This window comes from Sander lucioperca, chromosome 9 (genome assembly GCF_008315115.2).
Source record: "Sander lucioperca isolate FBNREF2018 chromosome 9, SLUC_FBN_1.2, whole genome shotgun sequence".
In the NCBI taxonomy this organism is placed as follows: domain Eukaryota; kingdom Metazoa; phylum Chordata; class Actinopteri; order Perciformes; family Percidae; genus Sander; species Sander lucioperca.
This window is the reverse complement of record NC_050181.1, coordinates 5,946,408-5,966,895: the sequence shown is the minus strand read 5'-3', so window position 1 is coordinate 5,966,895 and position 20,488 is coordinate 5,946,408. Positions and strand designations below refer to the sequence as shown.

The window sequence follows — 20,488 nt, the reverse complement described above, 5'->3', positions numbered from 1 at the left end:
TTAAGATAGTATTGATCTAGTGCGCAATCTCTGGTAAGAAAAACGACAAGACAAGTGAATGGACAGAGCAGAGAGGCAAAGATAACATACTTATCTCTGCACAAAATTATTAGACTTAAAAACCTTTTTAGAGCAACTGGCCCCAAGCAACAGGACAATTGTTATTGTCAAACCCTGCTAGTGGGTCTAATCCTTATTATGAAGATTAATGACATACAGCAGCCAAGATACTGTATTATTTGGAGTTGTCCTCAGGCAAAATCTCCATTTACTTCTCCTGACTGTTTAGACTGACAAGAACAGTATAATCCTCATCTTCCTGGCTGTTTATTAACATGTGCTAGATGATGCAGTCCTCCGCACAGGCTCTCACTGCTCCTCTTGTGTCAGCATCACACACAAACATTGTGTCGGCCTGTTAAACAGCTCAGTCAAATGGCAGCTGCATTGTTGTTCTTGCTAATGTGAAGAAGCACATGCTCATATTAGAACAGTTCACCAGAGGGGAGAAGAGCCTCAGGACAGACACCTACTGAGCTCTGGTCCTGTGGCTGCCACAGCACTCTTAAGATCCAGCATAAACCCCGAAGTGTCAGACTCTCCCGTCGTTTAATGACGGAGATAACCTTGAAATGTATCACATAGAAGAGGAACTGTTAAATTTCACAGCTTTTCGTCTCTGATTTGGATAGGGGCAATTTGTCTGGTACTCATCAAGCTTTGCAGGATTTTTATTCAGTTCATATTTGGATATCGTGTTGAATTGCAGCCTGCACTAGACAAAATGCTTCTTCAGTATTATACACTCTGAATTACACATCACACTGATATAACCATTGTACTGTGTGTTCTGATTTGGTAAATAGCTGTACTCTATGATTTTAGGAATATACTTAAATGATTATGGTGCAATGCTGAAAACTTGTCTATGGCCAATTTTACAATTTTGCTTTTGTGCAGAAAATGCACTATAACTGAGAGCTAACTCTGTGTGGTGAGGCTTTTAAATTCAAAACTAGCAATGCACCAATATGCTGTAGCTGATAGAAATCTTCTGTTGACACTAGTTGAAACTATAATCCAAACTTCATGTGCAATGAGGCCCTAAAAGATTGTAAACATGGATAATTCCACAGACATAAACAAATCAGAATCACATGTATTACCAAGTAAGTTTTCACTTGGCAATCCGTGGATGGAGAGGGTCGGCAGTGGGTAGTAATGAAGAGGCCCCAGCCCCTGCTGAGGGTTGGAGCTGGAGGATAGAGTCAGGGGGGATGGTGCCAGGACTGGCCCACTGTCTTTCAAAGTGTTGAAAGAAATTTTTCACATTGTTTATTAATCCTGCAAGGGAAATTACAATTTGTTCACTCTGTTTTATACACAGGAAACACACCTGATATACACACACATGCTCAGGACCTATATGTGCACAAATGGAGAGATGTCAGAGTGAGGGGCTGCGGCTGCCCATGGACAGGTGCCCCGAGCAGTTGAGGGTTCGGTGCCTCGCTCAAGGGCACCTCGACAGTGCCCAGGAGGTGAACTGGCACCTCTCCAGCTACCAGTCCACACTCTTGAACCGGCGACCCTCCGGTTCCCAACCCAACTTCCTACGGACTGAGCTACTGCCACCCCCAAATTAAAATTGCTATAAATATAAGCTGCAGATGAGAAAAAAAAAACATTACATGCTGCTACATAGCACAGCAGCAGCACATTCAGAATGGGCTAAAACATGCAAAAACACCATAGCGATCTGTGAACATTGTAATAAAAGATGCAGCAGTGAAGGAGAAGCAACAATGAATTCACCCTTCTGTAACCTAGGGTGCTTAGCAGCACCAAAGAGGGATGCACTCACAGAAATACCATATTCACTTCTGCACATCCCAATGAAAAATACAATAAAGTGTTTCTCCAGTTCCGGAAATTGCCCAACATATGTAGAAAAACACAATACCCTACTGAACAGTCCAATATCTAATAGCATATTGGTTGTAATTACCTGCTGAAATTCCATTATTGGAAAAAAATAATAGGCTGGTAATTACATTTTCCAATTTCACTGTGGATAATTTATCAGTCGTGTGTCCCCATTGTCAAAACATATGGATGTCCAACACATCATCATCACATCAGTTCATCCATAGCCCTGAAAACATGACTTTTTGGCCATACAAGGATTTTAGCAACTCACCACATGTGAAAGCAATCTACACAATTTGTCCTTGGCTAAAAACCAACAATGGTGTGATCTCATCTTACAACCAACCATTAAGACATTTATGACACACTTGTTGCTGATATGTAGATTGTCACACATCGACAGCAACACGTCATATTTATCAAACCAGGGGGACTGACATATTAATGACAAATATTTACTTGAACTTAACACCTGTGACAAAAATCCTGCAGATGAAAGCCTGAGGGAGCAAGATAATTGGCAAGATATCATTGCAAATTGGAAGTTAAAAGGCCTGCCTTACCTTCAAAACTTCACAGTAAAATAAATCCATTGATCTGACAAACCCAATTAAGTTATTAAATGATGATTACAAAATAAACGCTAACGTTTTGTCACCTTAATTTGGTTTGAACAAGGTCAATCACTGCCGCATGTCCCTTTGAAGCTTCAGAAGTGAGTGACTGCTCATCTGCTACCACCACAGGTCAGGCTGTCTCTAATCAATAGCCTCATCTCTTCCCTCAAAGAGTAAACTCATTGGAATGCTCCAGAGGCTTATGGGAGGAAGTACACACAGTCCTTGACCATGATATGCTGCTTAAAATGTAAATGACCCTCTGAATAATGGGACAAGTCAGCAATGAATATGCAGACGACCACAAATTAGTTTTGCTCATCTCATAAATAATTTTTGGGTTTTGGGCATTTTTGAGGACTCAAGCTTGTTGTTTCTCCACCAAAACCAGGGACCTTAGTTAATTTAACCCCGAGGCACGGAAAGTCCCTGCATCTATAACCTTTTTCCCTAGTATGCTTGGGTGATCTGACCACAAGAGAACAGCCACAAACATAGTTGTGAAACAATCAAGTTCAGACCACTCACGCCAAATTCTGATGTGGTCAGAATTTCCCATGTGGTTAGATAAATGTCCTGATCCAGGATCAGGTCCAATCCAGCCATTTTCTGATGGATCTATATCAGCTATGTAAAACACTATTCATTCCCAATCCTTTATTTGCTTCTGGTACAGCAGTCAAGAATGGCCAACCATTACCCAATGCATCTACAATGATGAAAGCGAAATGATTGCAGTTACAATCAATTATTATTATTATTATTATTATTGATTATTGGCATTCATTGGCAAGCAGAGCTGTTTGGGGAAAGCAGATCTGCCACAGCAAATAAGAGGCATTGCAACAGTAGACTGATACTCCTTACTTTATGAACTTTATATAAAACTACACAGTACACAATATACGGAATATAATATGAAACCATCAAAGAAAAGCAGTAATAATGACTATAGTGTGTTATTACAGAGCTATGCAGCTGTCAAAGATATTTAAAATGCTTTACCTTAAATTACAGTAGACCCACTTAAATTTGTGTGTGCACTCTTGAGCTGTATTATCTAGGAAATTCTATGTATGAGATTGGATTCAACCCAACATCAAAGGACTAGTGGGCTGATAAAAACAAAAGGTAGTAGGTCTGAGCATAGCCTTCTATCATCTGTCATCAAAACTTCCAACCCCACTAATAAATGACTTTTAAATGAGTGCAGAATGAATGGGACTCTATGGAGCTATACCCCTCAAAATTCACTTTTCTCAGGATATAATTTTTTGTCTAGTAATTTGAATGTTGCATTCGAAAGGGGAGGCTACGAAAATACACACTGCTGTGTGTTAGATTTTTTAAAGTGGCTTTTTTGTTCTAAAAAGCCTTTTAAAATGTCAATGACGTCATACACATTGTACGGCCAGAGATACTGCTTTACGGCAAGCACTGAGTCACTTCCTTTTTTCTCTTGAGGCATCGACAACACAGCTAACAGGTTAGACTCTCCCTGTTAATACACGTGCTAGAAAGAAGTTTGCTAATGTTTTAAAGACCAAGAAATATTCACTCTGACATTCTGGTTCCGCTTTGGATGCCGTCAAGTGGGATCTCTTGTCGTAATCAGTCCTTCACTGACCAATCAGCATTCATTAGCAGAATGCTAGTGTGTTATGGGCAACAACGACTCAACCTGTAAGAAATCAAAAGGACATAAATAATCGTTCATTCAACTTTCGACCTATAATCCATGTTGAACTTGCAAAAACTACAATCAAATCTGAGATTTGTCAACGGCAGCTGGCTAGCTCCATAGAGTCCCATTCATTTTGCACTCGCCTGCGATCACCCACAGTGGAACTCTGGTGGAACTGCAACCAAATTCGGTACAATGGGGCTTAATAGGGAGTGGAAAGGCTTTCCGTAGACTGGCTCTGAATCAACCCCATTTGTAAGCTTTGTTTGGGTGGGCATGTCTTGACTTCTCCCTCTGTCACTTAAGAGTTTTTTCTGAAAAGCAATCATGGCTACCACTATCAATGCACTTTTCCATTTACTTTGAAAATGTTCACTGAAAACACAGCAAAAGGGTGCATTTGGTGGTTTTTAGCCTTTATGTGATATTCCTGCTAAATCTTAATACCTGAATTTCGCAGAATTAATACACTTTTTCAAATATTACCTTGCTTTGAGTATCTCCAATTTATAGACACATTATCTATAATGTCTATATCCAGAATGGAAATACCCATCATATTCACCATTTTGTGCACAAAACATGTGGCTAGTCTTTACTATGTTCCATTGAAGAAGAGGACAAGAAAAGGATTAACCCTACCCTGGGAGTTCTCTAACTTGGCCCAAATCACATGAGGTGAGTTAGCACAGAAGACTACACAGCAAAGCAAAGAAAGGGGAGAAAAACAAGCTAATCAACATGCAGAGACAGGAAGCCGAGTGAGTCCGAGTCAAGCTGCCAGGCCGCCAGATAAAGATCTGTCTGACACATAGCCTTTTAAATAATCCACTTGTAAGTACACCATTTAGAAACATTAGCACCCAGCATAAAAAAGTCTGATGGGGGGGTGGGGGGTGGGACGACACCATGTGGAGACCTCTGAGACATACAAATGTTAAAAGTCACTCATGAAAACCCAAAGCAACTGCTGCTGATCCTAGAGAGTTCCAGTGACTCCTTTGAGAGAAGAGACGTGAGCTCCCTCTCTGCTTTTATGTAGATCTTACGTAACAATGGTGAGACAGAACTGGGAATTTTCTAATGGGATGGACTGCAACACTAGAAGCAGGTGATGTTGGCTAAAACATTCCCTGTCAGTTTGCATTTTAAACGCTTCACAAAGTAAGTCAAATCCGGTTTGTGCAACCCTTGTTTGCAGTCTGACTTTCCCGCCCCCTGGTTCTGCCAGGCCCTGTTATTTTGATGAGAAAAGGCTAAACACAATCCCAGGAAAGGACATGCTTGATGTGAAAACAGACTGATGCCTGCTTGCATGTGAAGCCTTCTCTGTGTATTGCAAAGGAACCAGCGTGGGAATCAGACAGGAGTTTGTCCGACTTATAAAGGACTAGAAAATTCATAGCCTTTCTGAGGGGCTCAGTGAATGTGTCTGCCACGTTAATTGCTTTGTAACAATTGAAGGCTTTAAATAAATCTGCACCATTTCAAGTGACTGAAGCTTTTTCAAACATTTTTAGTTTACTTTGTCAATTAATTATCTCAAATATTGTACGCAACATGACCTGGCTGAAAGTAATACTTCAGAACTGCTGGGAGGCTCCAAAGCTCAGACATGGATATAAGGCTTATTAGTGAGGAAGACACACAAAGCAATCAGCAGCCTTTCTTAAGACTCAACTATCCAGAAGGGCTTAACCACACTATTCCACACTATTTCAGATAGAACAATTGTATCTTCAGATTCAAGATTAAAAGGAACTTCTTCTAGAAATTTATATTTCTCTGAAGGTGGTTCCTACTTCATGTCAAGGATAAGGTTCATATCTCTATATAAGCCCTGACAAAGAAAGATATTGGTGGGAAACTGCTTATCCTTGTGCTTGACGTATTAGGAACAATAGGCTATTTCTTTTACTCCACAACTTTGGTGTCATAAATTTGGTTCTTTGGTTTTCTCTCCTAAATACATGGCCAGAGTAAACTTAAACTGAAGATGCACAGATTGTGAGCACTAAAGTGAGGAGGTGTGAGTATACATGTGAGTTTGTGTGCATGCCCGTGCATGCAGTGGTGGTGGGGGCTCATACCTATGCTGAAAAAGACAGCCAAACCGCACAGCGCATCTTGAGCTATAAATCAGTGCCCTGGTCAACCGGGCCAAGAGCATTTTCAAACCCATTTGCAGGAGATAATGCCAGCTATTCGTCCCAGCCCAAGGGACAGGAAAGCCAGCCTCATGAATCATTGCCCTTTTAGAGGAGCTGCAGCATGGATCTCACCTTGCTATGTCCATAGGGTTCTCTTGACTCTTCCTGGTAGGCAGAAACAAAGGGTGGCAGTGGAGGAAAATGTTTGAACTATGACCAAGGAGTTCCAAAAATCAAGTTATGAAGCATAATACCTACGTGCTGAAAAAAAATATGCTAGTGCACTTTCTTTTATAAATTTGAATTCTGGAAAAAGTGGCTGGTAAAAAATATAAGTGGCTGGTAAAATTGAGCATCAATTTTTGCCCACCAGCCACAGTGGCTGGTGGGCAAAAAAGTTAATTTCCCACCCTGAATACAATATTGCCAAATGCCTAAATAAGTACTTTATTTCAAAGCTCAAAACAACTGCATCCATATTAAGTAAGGATTTTGCGTTAGTTCACTAAATGACAAATGTGCCATGCCATGCTATGTCTGTGTATTAGTGCAACAGAATAGAATCAGGCAATTTTACTGAGTATTGACTTTTAATAAAGTCATTAAATAAATAAAATAAATAATTAATTAATGAGTTAATGCAAACGTATACAACTTTATATATATATATATATATATATATATATATATATATATATATATATATATGTAATTTCCTATGGTTTTTAGTGACATGGTTAAACATTTCTGGCTCAAGTATTCTGGGCTGATGTATGGGGAATTGTTAAATGTTTTTTTATTAAACCTCCTTTGGACAGGCCTACCTTCTCCTTATCCACATGTATTTAATATATGTTTGTGTCTTGTGTAATGGCATTGTTTTTCTTTTAATAAAACTCCATCTAGCAATAAACATTGCAAATTAGCTCAGGCTGTAAATGCTACGATATGTAGTATTTGAGGTTTTAGGGAATGCTCTTTGCTTGTATATCTGTCCCTATAAATATAAAACATAAAAAATAGGTATTTATATAAAGGACCTACCATGCCCATGGATGTGCTGCAGTGGAACATAACCTGTAGACCTTGCTAAAATGAAAAGCAGCCTTTTATCTAGTGTCCATAAACATTAAATATACAATAAATTCAATTTATTACAGACAGAGCCAAATGAGTTCCCTTCCCTCCATCAGCTAAACCATTCTATAACTTCATGCTGTGATATTCAATTACTTTCTGACTACAGTTAGGGAACTTCAACAGCTATGCACAACAGTGTGTAACCTTGAAACACACTTATTGTGAGTCTGATGAATGCTGGTAATGTGCAACTACGTACTGGGTAATCTACATTATCATAGCTCATATTTATATATAAACAGGATACAGGAAACAACTTATCATTTCTGTCACTGTGTGGACATTCCATTAAAGCAAGTTCAAAAGCCCTGGTGATTCTTTATTGCCTGTTACTTCATTTAGGACTTGTTCAGAGATATGCGAGTGGAACAGTTAACCATGTCTGTAATGGAAAGTATTACAAATTTCACTTTCAAATAGTATGTGATTAATTTAAGTATTATCACACTGAGTTTCCTTATATAAAAAACATTTGAATATGGTATGTGTCTTATACTAAAAAAGGTATATTGTAAAAAATTAAGCATGCAATTAGTTATACAGTACACCACTAATATTTATGGGCTAAATGGACCAAATAGTGATAAAGATTGCAACATTACGTATTTTCAATTTGGTATTTCAAATCTCATAATTTGTTGGTATGTTTTAGTATTTTACTTTAATAAAATCACTAAAAATATTGAAATCTATCTGTTTTTATATATATAGGTTATAGAGTAGAGGAGAATAAACACTCACATGCATGCTTGCGAAATTTCGATCGTGTTAACTATCTCAATTTCTTACCATTTAAAACTGTATCACTTGTAAACAGCACAGACCTTAAAGATACATGACTGGCTTCTTTACAGTCTGACCATATGAAACATTCTTTCCATCTTTCAGCAGTTGACAAGCACAGGCTGTAGCCCCGAGAGTAAATTATTTACAGTAAGTAGCCTCTTACTAATGTCTTTAAATTTGTTTCTAGTTGTGAGAACAGCACTCTTTAAGCCTTGCTTAGTCCTTAATTCAGTCACTGAATTATTGCAATTACATGGCTTTATTAGAGTCACTTGTCTTCACTTGTGTCATACATTCGCATTTAATCAAATCACGGCATCTTGAAAAACATCTCCAACACTAGCTGTAGAGGCTCTCAAGACAGTCTATGCTTGAAGCAAAAAGCCACAGGCTAAGGCAGCATTTGGACAGCAGGGGAAATATTGCAAATTAAGCATCATCTGCACAGTTATACGTTATGTATTAAACTTAGCAGAGATTTAATGTAAAAAATAATGTAGAGTGAAGAAATCTTCAGACTGGCATGAGCAAAATCCTGTTTATTTACATAAGTGTGCCATCTTTATTTTCTGTACTTACTTCTTATTTATTCATTCCTTGACCATGAGCTCCAGTGTGACATAATGATATGCTGTCAACACTAATGGTCTATGATGGCATCAAGGCTCTGTCAGGAGGACACACTACTGTAGGTGCTCAGAGCCAAGGCCCTTGGTAGCCCTCCACGGACAAAGAGCTGACATCTTTGTCCCTCACTGCCAAAGTGCCCTGCCTCCACTCCCTAAAATCCTATCCATCTGCCTTATCAGCGGGACAGACACAATGCAAGGCATGCACTTTTTCCTCATTCACTGTTGTGCTTTAGCACGCCCAGCTAGTGGCAATAAGGGTTCCTGTGTCAGAGTCTTCACTGCTACAATCAACACATGGTCAGCTAATAATTTTTTGTTTCTGTAAGCAAAAACAATTGCTTTTGGCTTGTCTTGACACAATGCCTATAAAGTCAGCCTTCTAAAACTATTATAGTTCCAACTGTCAGTCATAAACTATCTTTACCCCTTCCATAAGCTAAAAGCAACATGGTGGAGTGGCTTGACAGTGTCTTGATACTGATTTCTAATCTTTTTTTCTAACAGTCAGCATGATTTTTGCACCTGAAAGCGCACACAAAATCTCTGACTGTCCAAGTGCTTGTATAACTGTATTCTTGCCAAAACTGGTAATGGCTTGGACAGATATTCCCTTGAGAGAAGGAGCTTTTAGAGAAAAAAACACAGGGAAAAAACTATGATGTGCTGACATCCTTCCAATGACAGAAAGAGTGCTCGCTAAAACTCGCAAAGTCATGATTGATTCTCTAACAACATAAATAAAGAATAGCCTTATGACTGTCAAATGTCAAATATTTGTATCCCATTATCAGTTATGCAGCAAGTGTTACAGCATGTTAAGTGTCAATAGTGAATAATGAAGTAAATATGAGAAGACGAGAAGGATGTTTTCAATCAAAATATCAAAGGATAGGTTTGCTTGCCTGCCCTGCTAATCTGAAATAATGTTCCTAAATCCAGGCCAAGTTCAGTATGAAAACTGACTCATTGTCCATTGCATCCAATGTTTACTCTATATAAGCTATGTGAATTTGTCAAATGTCTTCCATTTTTGAAACATAGTTATGAGCCATTTAAGTCCAGCCTCAAGACAGCTGACTGTTTGACCTTCATGCAATGTTGTGTGTGTGTGTGTGTGTGTGCGTGTGTGTGTGTGTGTGTGTGTGTGTGTGTGTGTGTGTGTGTGTGTGTGTGTGTGCGTGCGTGCGTGCGTGCGTGCGTGCGTGCGTGCGTGCATGTTCTAATTAGATAAGAGCCTGAAAAGAGTAGGTGGACAATGACAAGGAAAATGAATGACACCAGCCAGTGAGCCGTTGCTCCATTTATCTGCATCGAGCGTTTGTCTGAAGTGAAAGAGTGCGTCATCTGTGAACTTCTGCTGACTGGGCAAAGCCAAGGCACTGAGGTGTTACATGCGTGTCGCATGTTCCTGTCATTTCCCTGGTACATTTACCAATACACAAGATGTGATAAAACTGTCTACTGTGCCATCACCCAGGATAAGCATCCATACAGAATCTATGTTAGGACGAAAGACGTAATAACCCACAAGTGGCAACTGTAGGACATGAAGCTATTTGGGCTCTAATGATTCATAAAATCCGCAGTTGGATTTGATGCATTACAGTGGCATCACCATTTTATATATTTTCAACACTGCAGCAATAATGACTCTCATATGTGTCTCATATTTCAATTCACACTCAACTTTATGAAGTTATACAACTATAATATTTGAAAGCGCAAAATTAAACAACATAGTGTTGTCCCATTTCAAGTGGTTTCTCAGCAGGATGACACAAAGCAATAGCAGCACTTTACAATGCAACAAAAACAACCACACGTGGTGTCAAAACAGGAGACATCACTTGAGCTGAACAACCACACCACTGTATTGTTTGACAGATACTGAGTAAAATGATATATGACTGAATGAAATAATAAATGTAACATGCCAGGCAGGGGCAACAAAGCAAAGCAAAGCAACACATCCTCACATTTAAGAAGCTGAAACCAGCAAATATTTCATATTTTTGCTTAATGTTTAACCAATTAATTAAAGGGCTAATTATTTCAGGTCTAGAATGTTTCTTTTTCTATCACAAATACAGCAAGGTGAAGGTGATGAAAACACGTTTTTTTTTTCCCATCCCATGCTGCCAGCAGGCATGTCATGAGTAAGCACTAAACTTATTTAGCACACACAAACCTGTATACTATGTTTGGACAAAAACACGTGGTTGGATTAGCAATGTCTATGATGTTAAGACATGTTTGGTAAATATACTGCTAAATAAATAAATTGATCTTTTTTGTATCGTATCAACATCTCAACCATTTACAGCTGCAGTGAGTATTCTACACAAAATTAAATGCTTCACATAATTACGCTTAAATGTCAGTGGAGAGAAGTAAAATAAGCAACTAGACATGAAAGTATCCTTATATGGGAAACAATGATACATAATTAAACGATTACAACACCATACAATCCACATGTATGTGTGCCTCTGTGGTGAAAATGCAAAGCCATCTGGGACCATCTGACATCACAGGGACAGCAGATGAATAGCAACAGTTTCTACATCTCACTACAGACTTTGGTATGGATACCAATAGGCGGCTAGTTCTGCACATTGTGATTATGATATTCCACAGTTGTCTGAAAGTTCCATTTCTCACATCAGAAAATCTCTCAACAGCAAAAAGAGCAATGATATTTTTAAGCTGTCAGCAAGTAATGCACTGAGAAAACCTTAACCTACTTCTTATCTTTGATATCTAAATTTGTGAATTTCCATTATAAATACAGCTTAATCTAGCAAACATGAACTGATCGTGCAACTCTAATGCTGACTGTGGTTATGTTGATGGTGTCTATATTCACTTGATCACTTATATTATGGTAATTGGTTAACAAAAAGCGAAATTATCCAAATACAGATTGAGAACACCTTTGAACTTTTTGAAAACGGATAAAATGAAAGTAAAGGCACCATTAATGACTGTAACTGAACACAGACGGTGGCTGCTTCACAATAAAGCCATAGTCAATTATCTTTGTTGGAAAGCTTTTACTGTGAAGTAGCTGCAATGTTGAGCTTTACTCATTAACAGAAGCATTAACAGAATATTGACATCCTAAAAGTTTAGCAATTCAATTTCAACATCCGTCAATCATTAGTCTTTGCATTTTCTCTCCTCTTGCTCTTCAGCAGCACTCTGACTCTGTAATGAGTTGTGTGTTTTTAAGGATTAGGTGGTAAAAATGTAATTAAGTCTTCTTGGTCCATTTAAGTAATGGCTACCTTCTAACATTTGTTGATACAGAACAAGTGCAAAGAAGTCATAAGGTCTCGACACAGCAAATTGCCTTAGTCAATTTTCACAGAACGTGGACTGCAGTTCTGATTCACACACAATGGCTGGAGGAAAAATAGCTCTACCACTTAATGAAAAGGCTGCATAATCCAAAGCATACGGACCCCCTATATCTAGCTGGTACTTAAATTAAAAACAGGACTGATTAAAATGTGACCTTTCAATGTCATCCATATTCACTACTTCACTCAGCTGCACCAACATACTTTGAAGTAAAGACAACAAATCACACAAGGATTGGATAAAAATAGGCCTCTCATAGCGCACGCCATTTTTAGGCTGTGTGTCTGTTTCCACTTTCCCCATTGCAGGGGTGCCCTGTAAAACATCAGTGTAAATGGTTTATAATGCCACCAGTGGACTCTGAAATGGGAGACCTGGTTTCAATCAGCAGTCAAATTGCTCCTACATTACCCTTGCAGACAGAGTAGTAAATCACTCTTTGCCTTTATGCTGCTGACGTTAAGGAACAAGCATTGTTAAAACTCCACCAAGCGTGCTACTAAGAGCAGCCTGTCTCGATGTGGGGATGGGATGCAGGACAATGGAGGTTGCTTGTGATGTTCATATAGAAGCAAGAGTAAAACATCCTGATATCTAAGCAGAAAAGTAGCACGCTTCGTATCTGTAGCTGAATCTTGAAAAACCTACTGTAACTAGCCTGACTTGCAGCGTTAAACGTTAAAAAGTTATAGTCTGGCTCCTGTAACCCCCATGCCAAAGAGCCTCATTACAACCAGTTTGAACCAGTTTGCCTAGTTAAAAAGAGTCCTTGGTTTCTCTGTGCCAACGCCCTGACAGTAGGCCAGTGAGGGATCTCAGAACAGTTATAATCCCCTATAAACCCGAGAAATGCTGATCCCGCCCACCACAGACCAACACACTCTGGGCAAAACCTCTCATTATAACTCCAAGGCCCTGAAATTATCAAGATTTTATCCATATGGAAAGCATGAGAAAGCATCAGTTGGGAGAGGGGTGTGCCGAGTGGTTTTTCAGTGTGTGGCAGCAGAGGAGCTGGTTTTCTTTAACAGCACCATTCAGCCGTGCCCCTGCCAGGGAGCACCGGCATATGAGGAAGCTGAGGCAGATGCCTTGGCTACTAGCCCCAGACCAGGGCTGCTAGGAAATACCCAACACCACTACAAATGCTCACACAGGCCAGGGATTTACGCAGGACAACAAACACAACAGATACAGCATTACAAATGCGAGTAAATCCATTTGAAGGAAGAATTTGTCATTCAAAAGTTGATAAAACAGGGTGGCCCTGTCACCAGTGTTCAAAATGCAACACTGGTTACTGGTGTCACTCCCACATTAGACCACAGGTCTTTTCATGAAGTTTAGGTGGCTGCAATGTCAGCTAGCTGATGTTTCCTAATTGTTTCTACGTAGCCTAGCTTTTGCCAATATGTATGCCAAGCAGATGATGTCACCAGCTAAGGGCCTGGTTATTTGTTTTCACAGGCACTCTTTCAAAAAAATCCCAACAGACACCAAATTGACTCTTCTGGCAAGAAACAAAAGAAGAAAGCACTGTGGTGATCCATCGTGGGTCCCAAAAGGAGTCAGGAGGGTTAGGTCAAATAAGTCATATGTCTTCTCAAGTGGTTGGAGTATAAAGTAGGCCTAATAGTTTGTGGGAATGTGTCAGCATTCAGCAAATAAGTTTACACCAGTGCACAAACCATGGTAGAACATTAACATATTGTACAGAAAATGCCAAAAATTTCATTGATTGTATAATGGCTTTCACAGCCCACAAAAAGAGAAAATAAGCAGTAAAATAAATCAGGATACTCACAGTAAAGAAACCCTGCAGCTTTCCAACAACAACTAGCCAACACGATTGAAGAAAACCTTAATACTTCAGCAGCATGGCACCTAACAGCACTGTCAACACAGGTTTAAATGATAAAATATCTTTCCACCTAGCCTAACTCTGAATCCTACATCCAAACCGTTTCTGAGAGTCACTCACGTTATGAAAGAAATTACAGTGAGACTATACTGCCTAATCGGGATTAGTATTATGACTAAGTATTCTCCTGTGTTGATAGAACAGCCCACATGCAAAAGCCATATTTTATTGTAGGCTGTCCCACTGGGGCCTTTGCTGTGTCGGCTACAGCCTATAGGACAGTTAACTATCATATTACCCTGAATCTAGAGTAGAAATACACTGTGTCACTTTCTTTTCAGTAGGCAGGAGCTTAAGGTTACAAACCCAAACATGCACAGCAGGGCCTAGGATTCAGTTGTAGAAAGCCTCTGATGCAATTCCAAGAAACTAACCCACCCTGTTTCATCCTGTTATAGTTTGGCTCATGGTTAGGTCTCTTCATTGTGTCTATGACAGCTATAATCGGATTCATGTATTGATAAAGGATGGCCATGAGGCTAGTTCAGCATGTCACTCTTGCTTCCAAATCCTTTCTTTAAATAAACCAAACAGGGCTGTGGGCTTGATGCAATGCCGAGAATCTTTCTGTGCATCCATCCTGTGTAAAAAACACTCCCCCTATTTTAGATCTGTTCCAGACCTGAGGAGGGCTTAGGCTCAGATGAAGTGGCGCACCTACAAAAGCTGTCACAAAAATGGTTTTACAATTGAATTCTCTAATGCATGATTGCTGAAATGTATGCTTTTCCCTCAGCTGCAAGGAGACAATGCATGACATCAAACCTGTCTTCACGGCCAGTGCTGCAGCAATAGTGACTTTTAAAGGCAGATGAATGACATACATCACAAGAGCTTTTGAAACTGATCGGCAAACAAGAACTCGAATACCTGTCTCTGGTAATGATAAATAAAGACAGAGAATTTCATCTGCCGGAGGCGCTCAGGCGCTGCTGACATGGTCACGCACTCATGCACGCGCACACATGAAGGGAAAAGGCAGGTTGGAGAGAGCTTGAACCTTATGGCAAAGCATTTCTAACATATGGTCAAAAATGGGAGCATTTCCTTACATTGCAATTAGACAGAAATAGAGTGACGACAGGCTCACACCCCACAGACCACCACTGCTCCTATTATTATTTCATTAGTGATTCTCGACAGCTTTTCTGCTTGATTAAAGATTTCATCCCTGCAAAGACCTACTGTTAACGTTACGTCAATTTGCTCACTGAAAAGTGCCTGCGCTCAGTTTATTGCCAACTCTGAGTTTGTATAACGAAAATCACTTTATAAAATAAGTGATTGAGACGAAAAGTATGCTGCTCCTTTCCCCATCCACATTAATGTAACGTTATGTGGATATTTTGTAAATATGAAGACCAAATATTTATGTGAGACTCATTCAAATAGACCAGTTATTTTTGCTCATGTCATTCAGTATTTAAATAAAAGTTATTGCTAGCTATACATTCAGGGTTAGCATAAATAAAAAAACAGCAACAAACTGTATGTGTGGCTGTCTGGCGTTAGCCGAACACCGATTTGGCCAGACAGAGCCGACTTACAATATTAACCGTTAACGTTAGGCTCCCTTTAAAAAGCATTTTCTAAGTAATTCCAGTTTATAAAACACGTCAAACAAACAGATACATGAATGCAAGTTCGCTAACGACAAAGCTAAAAGCTGCGTCTCAAGTTCAATGGGGGACATTGAAAAAAGATAACGGTGCACTTACTGAATCTCCTCTTTGTCACCGCCGTTGGCATTTCTCTCCTTCTCTGAACCACTGCGTTTAGTCCTGTCTTCAGTTTGTAGCCAGCACAAAAATCCACTTTATGTAATTAACAACCGCGAAACACAAGAGTTAGAACCAACCCAGAGAGTAAAAGAAAAGAGGGGGGAAAGATACGAGTCCACTGCCAGAGGAACACGAGGTCCTATCCCGGTCGGCCGACCGGGGTCGTGGATACTAGATCTATTCGTGGCAGCTCCCGTGTCTCGCTGCTAACGGGTTAACGTCAGCTTCGCTTAAGTGTTGAGTGTCGCTGCCTGCGCGCAAGAAGGCGAGAACAAATGTTATTTCTTCTTTTGCAAGTAAAATTCTTCTTTTGCAAGTTATATCTAAGCACAAGTCTGTATACAGCACCCCCAGAAGGAGCTGTGGAAGGTAGGGAGTTGTTACGTCTCTCCCTTCACAGACAGTCACGCTTCTTTCTGCCTCTGTGGAGAAAACACATACAGGTCGGTCAGCAGGATTTTCGGATTCACTCGGCTACACTCGCTGCTGTGTCCATTCATCCCTGCCCCTCAAGTCCTGCAGCCTCTGAAAACATGCACTAGACACAAGTGGATCCTCATACTTGTGATTTTTATTTCTCTGTTTATACTACGCACCCGCTAAAAAGAGACAATTAACCCATATTTGCAACGAGGTAACTTTGCATAAGGTGATTTTGGAAGTAAATTATGATTTAGGAGATATGACGGGAGGTTGGAGAAAGGTAGGCTATATACAAACTTTTTAATACATTCACTCATTATAACAGTGGAATTAAGCTATTCCTCATTTTCCTGGGGACCCCCTTCAGGTGGTCCCCAGGCCCCACTGTGGGAGCCTGTGCAATAAACAAAGTCATGAATCATCACTGAAAATAGAAATTTATAAATACTGCCCTATTATCCCCATTTTCTAGAGCAAATAAAATGCATCTACAGCCTCACTCCCCATCCTCATCCTTGCTCTCACCTTGTGAAGACTCAGGACAATCTAATTCATAATTTATACGTGCAGGCCAACTTTCTGGCTCTTTCACCAGTACTTGAAATAGTTTTTTTTAACACAGCATTGGGAGAGGGTTTCAGAAAATATTCCTCACGGTTCAGTGACACAGAGACATGTTATGAAGCTGTCTTTGAAGCAGTCTTTCTCTACAGTCCCTTAGTTAAACTGTAATTTCCGTATTTGAAGATGGTATCAAAAATAGGCTACTCAAAATCTAGATTTAACATTTTCAATTTTGATACAACCAACTGGCAATCAAGGACATATTTGTGGAACTACAGAATTCATAAGTGAAGCAATGTAATGGGCATAGAGAGAGGGCTCTGCTTACAGTGCAACTTGGCTGTTAGTGCATGAGCACTCAAGCGATGCGATTGAACGTGCAGGGCATGGATGCTGTGACCCCCAGTAATGAGGACCTGAATATCTTTAGGATTCTGACATCCCATCTACTCCGCCTTCTAACCTTACCGTGATCAATCGTTAGCTTGGACTCCCGCTGATCTGCAGCCCAGCTATCTACCACACCTTCCTAATGAAAAAGCTGTTTACACAAGTTTTACCTTGCCATAAATGTTTCTTGCAATTTGGCAATCAGATAGGTCCTCCATTCCATTCACCACACACACACACACACACACACACACACACACACACACACATTTTTCAGTCTATTAAACAACCTATATGCATCAGAGTATTGGAACAAAACTCCCACTCTAAAATACTTCCTGCTCTTAATTATTGCTGTTGAATAAATGGTTGGCTAAATTACTGTGAATCAAAAAGGGTCTGAGGTACCAAATCAGCCCCTAACCATAACACTCCTGAAATGAAGCTTCATACATGGATCCCTTTATCAGCTGTTTCTTCTTATTAATTTTTTTTATTGAACTCAATGGGGAAATTAGTTGGGAAAAGTTGTAAAGGGATTCATTTCTATCAAGAAGCCCCTCAGTTGGTGCTTGATGGTTTGAAGGCTGATTTAATACTGGAGCAGTTACTTTTCTGCCCATTATTCATATTGCAAAGAATCATTAAATATAGAATATAGGCTAGATCATGAGCACATTTAAAATAGTAACTTTATATTTAAAAAGAAATGCATATTGGGTTTCATAGTGACTGGAGATATTTTGATGTGTCCAAAATAAATCTTGCCATTTGTTGTATTGTACCAGATTTAATTTACCCTGGTGGGATATACACTACCACCCTCTGAGCAAAAATCCAAATTCCTATAAAACTGAAGCGTATACACAACCAGCAGTAGCCAGGGCTAATTGCATGCTTGAATATCCTATTTCAATAAGCTATAAGCTCTACTGTTAAGTGCAGTGATGCTGTTGTGTAGCCTGTAGGAGTCCATGATGATATTTGTAATCAAACTTTCAATCTTTTCCCACTGAAAAGTGTTAGGGTTATGTATTTTGAGAGAAATAACGTCCCAGTTTTTGCTAATGAACAGATTTAGCATATATGCACGATGTCATCAGCATACATTTCTTACTCCACTCCATGACAGTGTTATGGGAGATAAAAAGGAAATGCTTCAGTACTGATGCCTGTGGCACTATGTGTACATTAGGCCTGTGCAGATGCTGTACAATAGCTGCCCCCAGTTATCCTCCCCTTTGTCCACACTTGCAGTAAGCCGTTTGATATTTTTCCAGAATAGCTTACAAGTCCCCTTTGCCTTGTTCATATTTTTGAGATACTTATATTTTAGCTAATTTCAGCTCAAAGATAAGTGTTTCTAAGCCCTTTAACAATCTTATCATGTATTTGGTCTTGATTTCTGTTAGTGGTACAGCTCCAGTTTTCATCAGTGTCATTGAACCAAGTTAGATTCAGCTAACTACTAGATTTATTTTTCTGGATTTTTACCAGAAAATTGTTTGCTCATGAGACTGATTGGGGTTGTTAGTGTATTACAGCCCATCATATCATCAGAAAACATGAGATGTTCCCATTGTATTCTAATCAGTTATTTGAGACACAGCATGCTGTAAAAGTCTTAACCTATTATTAAAGGCTTAACCTATTATTGTCAGCTTTATGATACAATGTAGTACTAATTGATTTCATTCACAGAGAAAATGGGTTACCAATTAGAAACTGGCACTTATTTTAACTGTGCTGCATTATTATCAAGCTCCCTTTAAAATACAAAATGTGTAATACAGATCACTGTGATATTTAAAGGGATATATTCGATTTTTTAATGTGGGGTTGTATAAGGTACTCATCCATTGTCAGTGTATTCCCTAGAGTAGTGGGCGGTCGGCACAACCCCAGGTCGGAGAAGCAGGCAGTAGTACTGGCAACGAAGCTAAGCAACATACTGCTGTGGACGGGGCCACACAGCAAAACGTATTAGCCACCTAAAAAAGGAACACCTAAAAAAAACCAATATGAGTTTAAGTGTACACTATATTTAGAATATTTTTACCTTTTTTGTGGCTAAAATATGTTTTGCTGCTGTGCCAAATGCCAACACATTGCTTAGCTTTTGTGTTCGTATTCCTGTCTGCTTCTCCAAACTTGGGGTGGCCGACCGCCATCTACTGTAGGTAATACACTGACTATGGATAAGTACCTCATACAACTCCACTTCGAAAAATCTGAACTATCCCTTAAAGTATACTTTACTATGTTAATATACTGAACATATTGTTTTTATTATTAATTATAGTTGGCAGAAAGGTGTTTTACCCAAAAGGCTAACCACATGTAAATAAAATACAGTTAATACATAATGATCAGGGGACCTTAGACCCCAGAGCAATATGCTTTCATCTTATACCTGTTGCACAATTAACGCAGGATTCAATGAGGCAGGAAAACAGTTAATGGAAGTTAATGATGAGAACACACAGAGCTCTTTGCATCATTAACCAACATGCAGTCAAACATGATTGCGGTTTCTATCTCAGCAGCTGGTCAGAATGAAGACCCAATTTTAAAATAGGTCCTTACAGAGGTACTGCTGCACTTCGCTGGATTTTTTTTTTTTTGTTGAGAGGAAATGTTTGTAAGAATGAAGTCGCACATTGAACAGTGTGATAACTGTTCATAATAACCAATTTCAGGCACAAGGTACATGCGTCAGCAGATGCAGCAGCGACTCTTAAAGTACTTCATGAGATGAACATTAAAATATAGAACATAAAAAATCTACCAGGAAAAGTATGTCATTTAAATACTGTTGTTGTTGTTATGTTGGTTAACAGATAAAATGTTTCAATTTAGTCTATGTTGTTACTTATGTCATGTCCTTCTTTGATTAGCTCAGGCTACAACTAGTCATGTATCTTTCAGTGCGAGACAAAGAAAAACTGCCTCCTCATTGCCAGTAAACCAGTAACAGTGACATGGTGGTGTAAGGTATATTTGTATTGTTCAGAGCAGTTGCCGTTATATACATACTAATACCAATAAAAACACAGTTTTGAATATGAAAGCTAGAACAATCACAAAGTACAAAAAAAATGTTTTTCA

General features: G+C 39.3%; 1 protein-coding gene and 1 long non-coding RNA gene across 28 annotated transcripts in view; one reads left to right on the top strand and one right to left on the bottom strand.

Annotated features, from left to right (window-relative positions):
• The window catches only part of LOC116045884 (receptor-type tyrosine-protein phosphatase F), a 181,351-nt gene extending 164,927 nt beyond the window's left edge, over positions 1-16,424 (bottom strand). For 13 of the 27 annotated variants that reach the window (XM_036005658.1, XM_036005666.1, XM_036005660.1 and 10 more), the window contains exon 1: positions 15,941-16,424. The gene's annotated coding sequence lies outside the window, so the exon portion shown is untranslated. The remainder of the gene's footprint in view (positions 1-15,940) is intronic. The other 14 variants (XM_036005669.1, XM_036005672.1, XM_036005682.1 and 11 more) reach the window with 2 other exon arrangements.
• On the top strand, positions 1,403-19,970 carry LOC118495953. Its single transcript, XR_004898409.1, has 3 exons — positions 1,403-1,567; positions 9,878-9,882; positions 19,959-19,970. It is a non-coding gene; the product is annotated as an uncharacterized LOC118495953 (long non-coding RNA).
• The last annotated feature ends 518 nt before the right edge of the window (positions 19,971-20,488 follow it).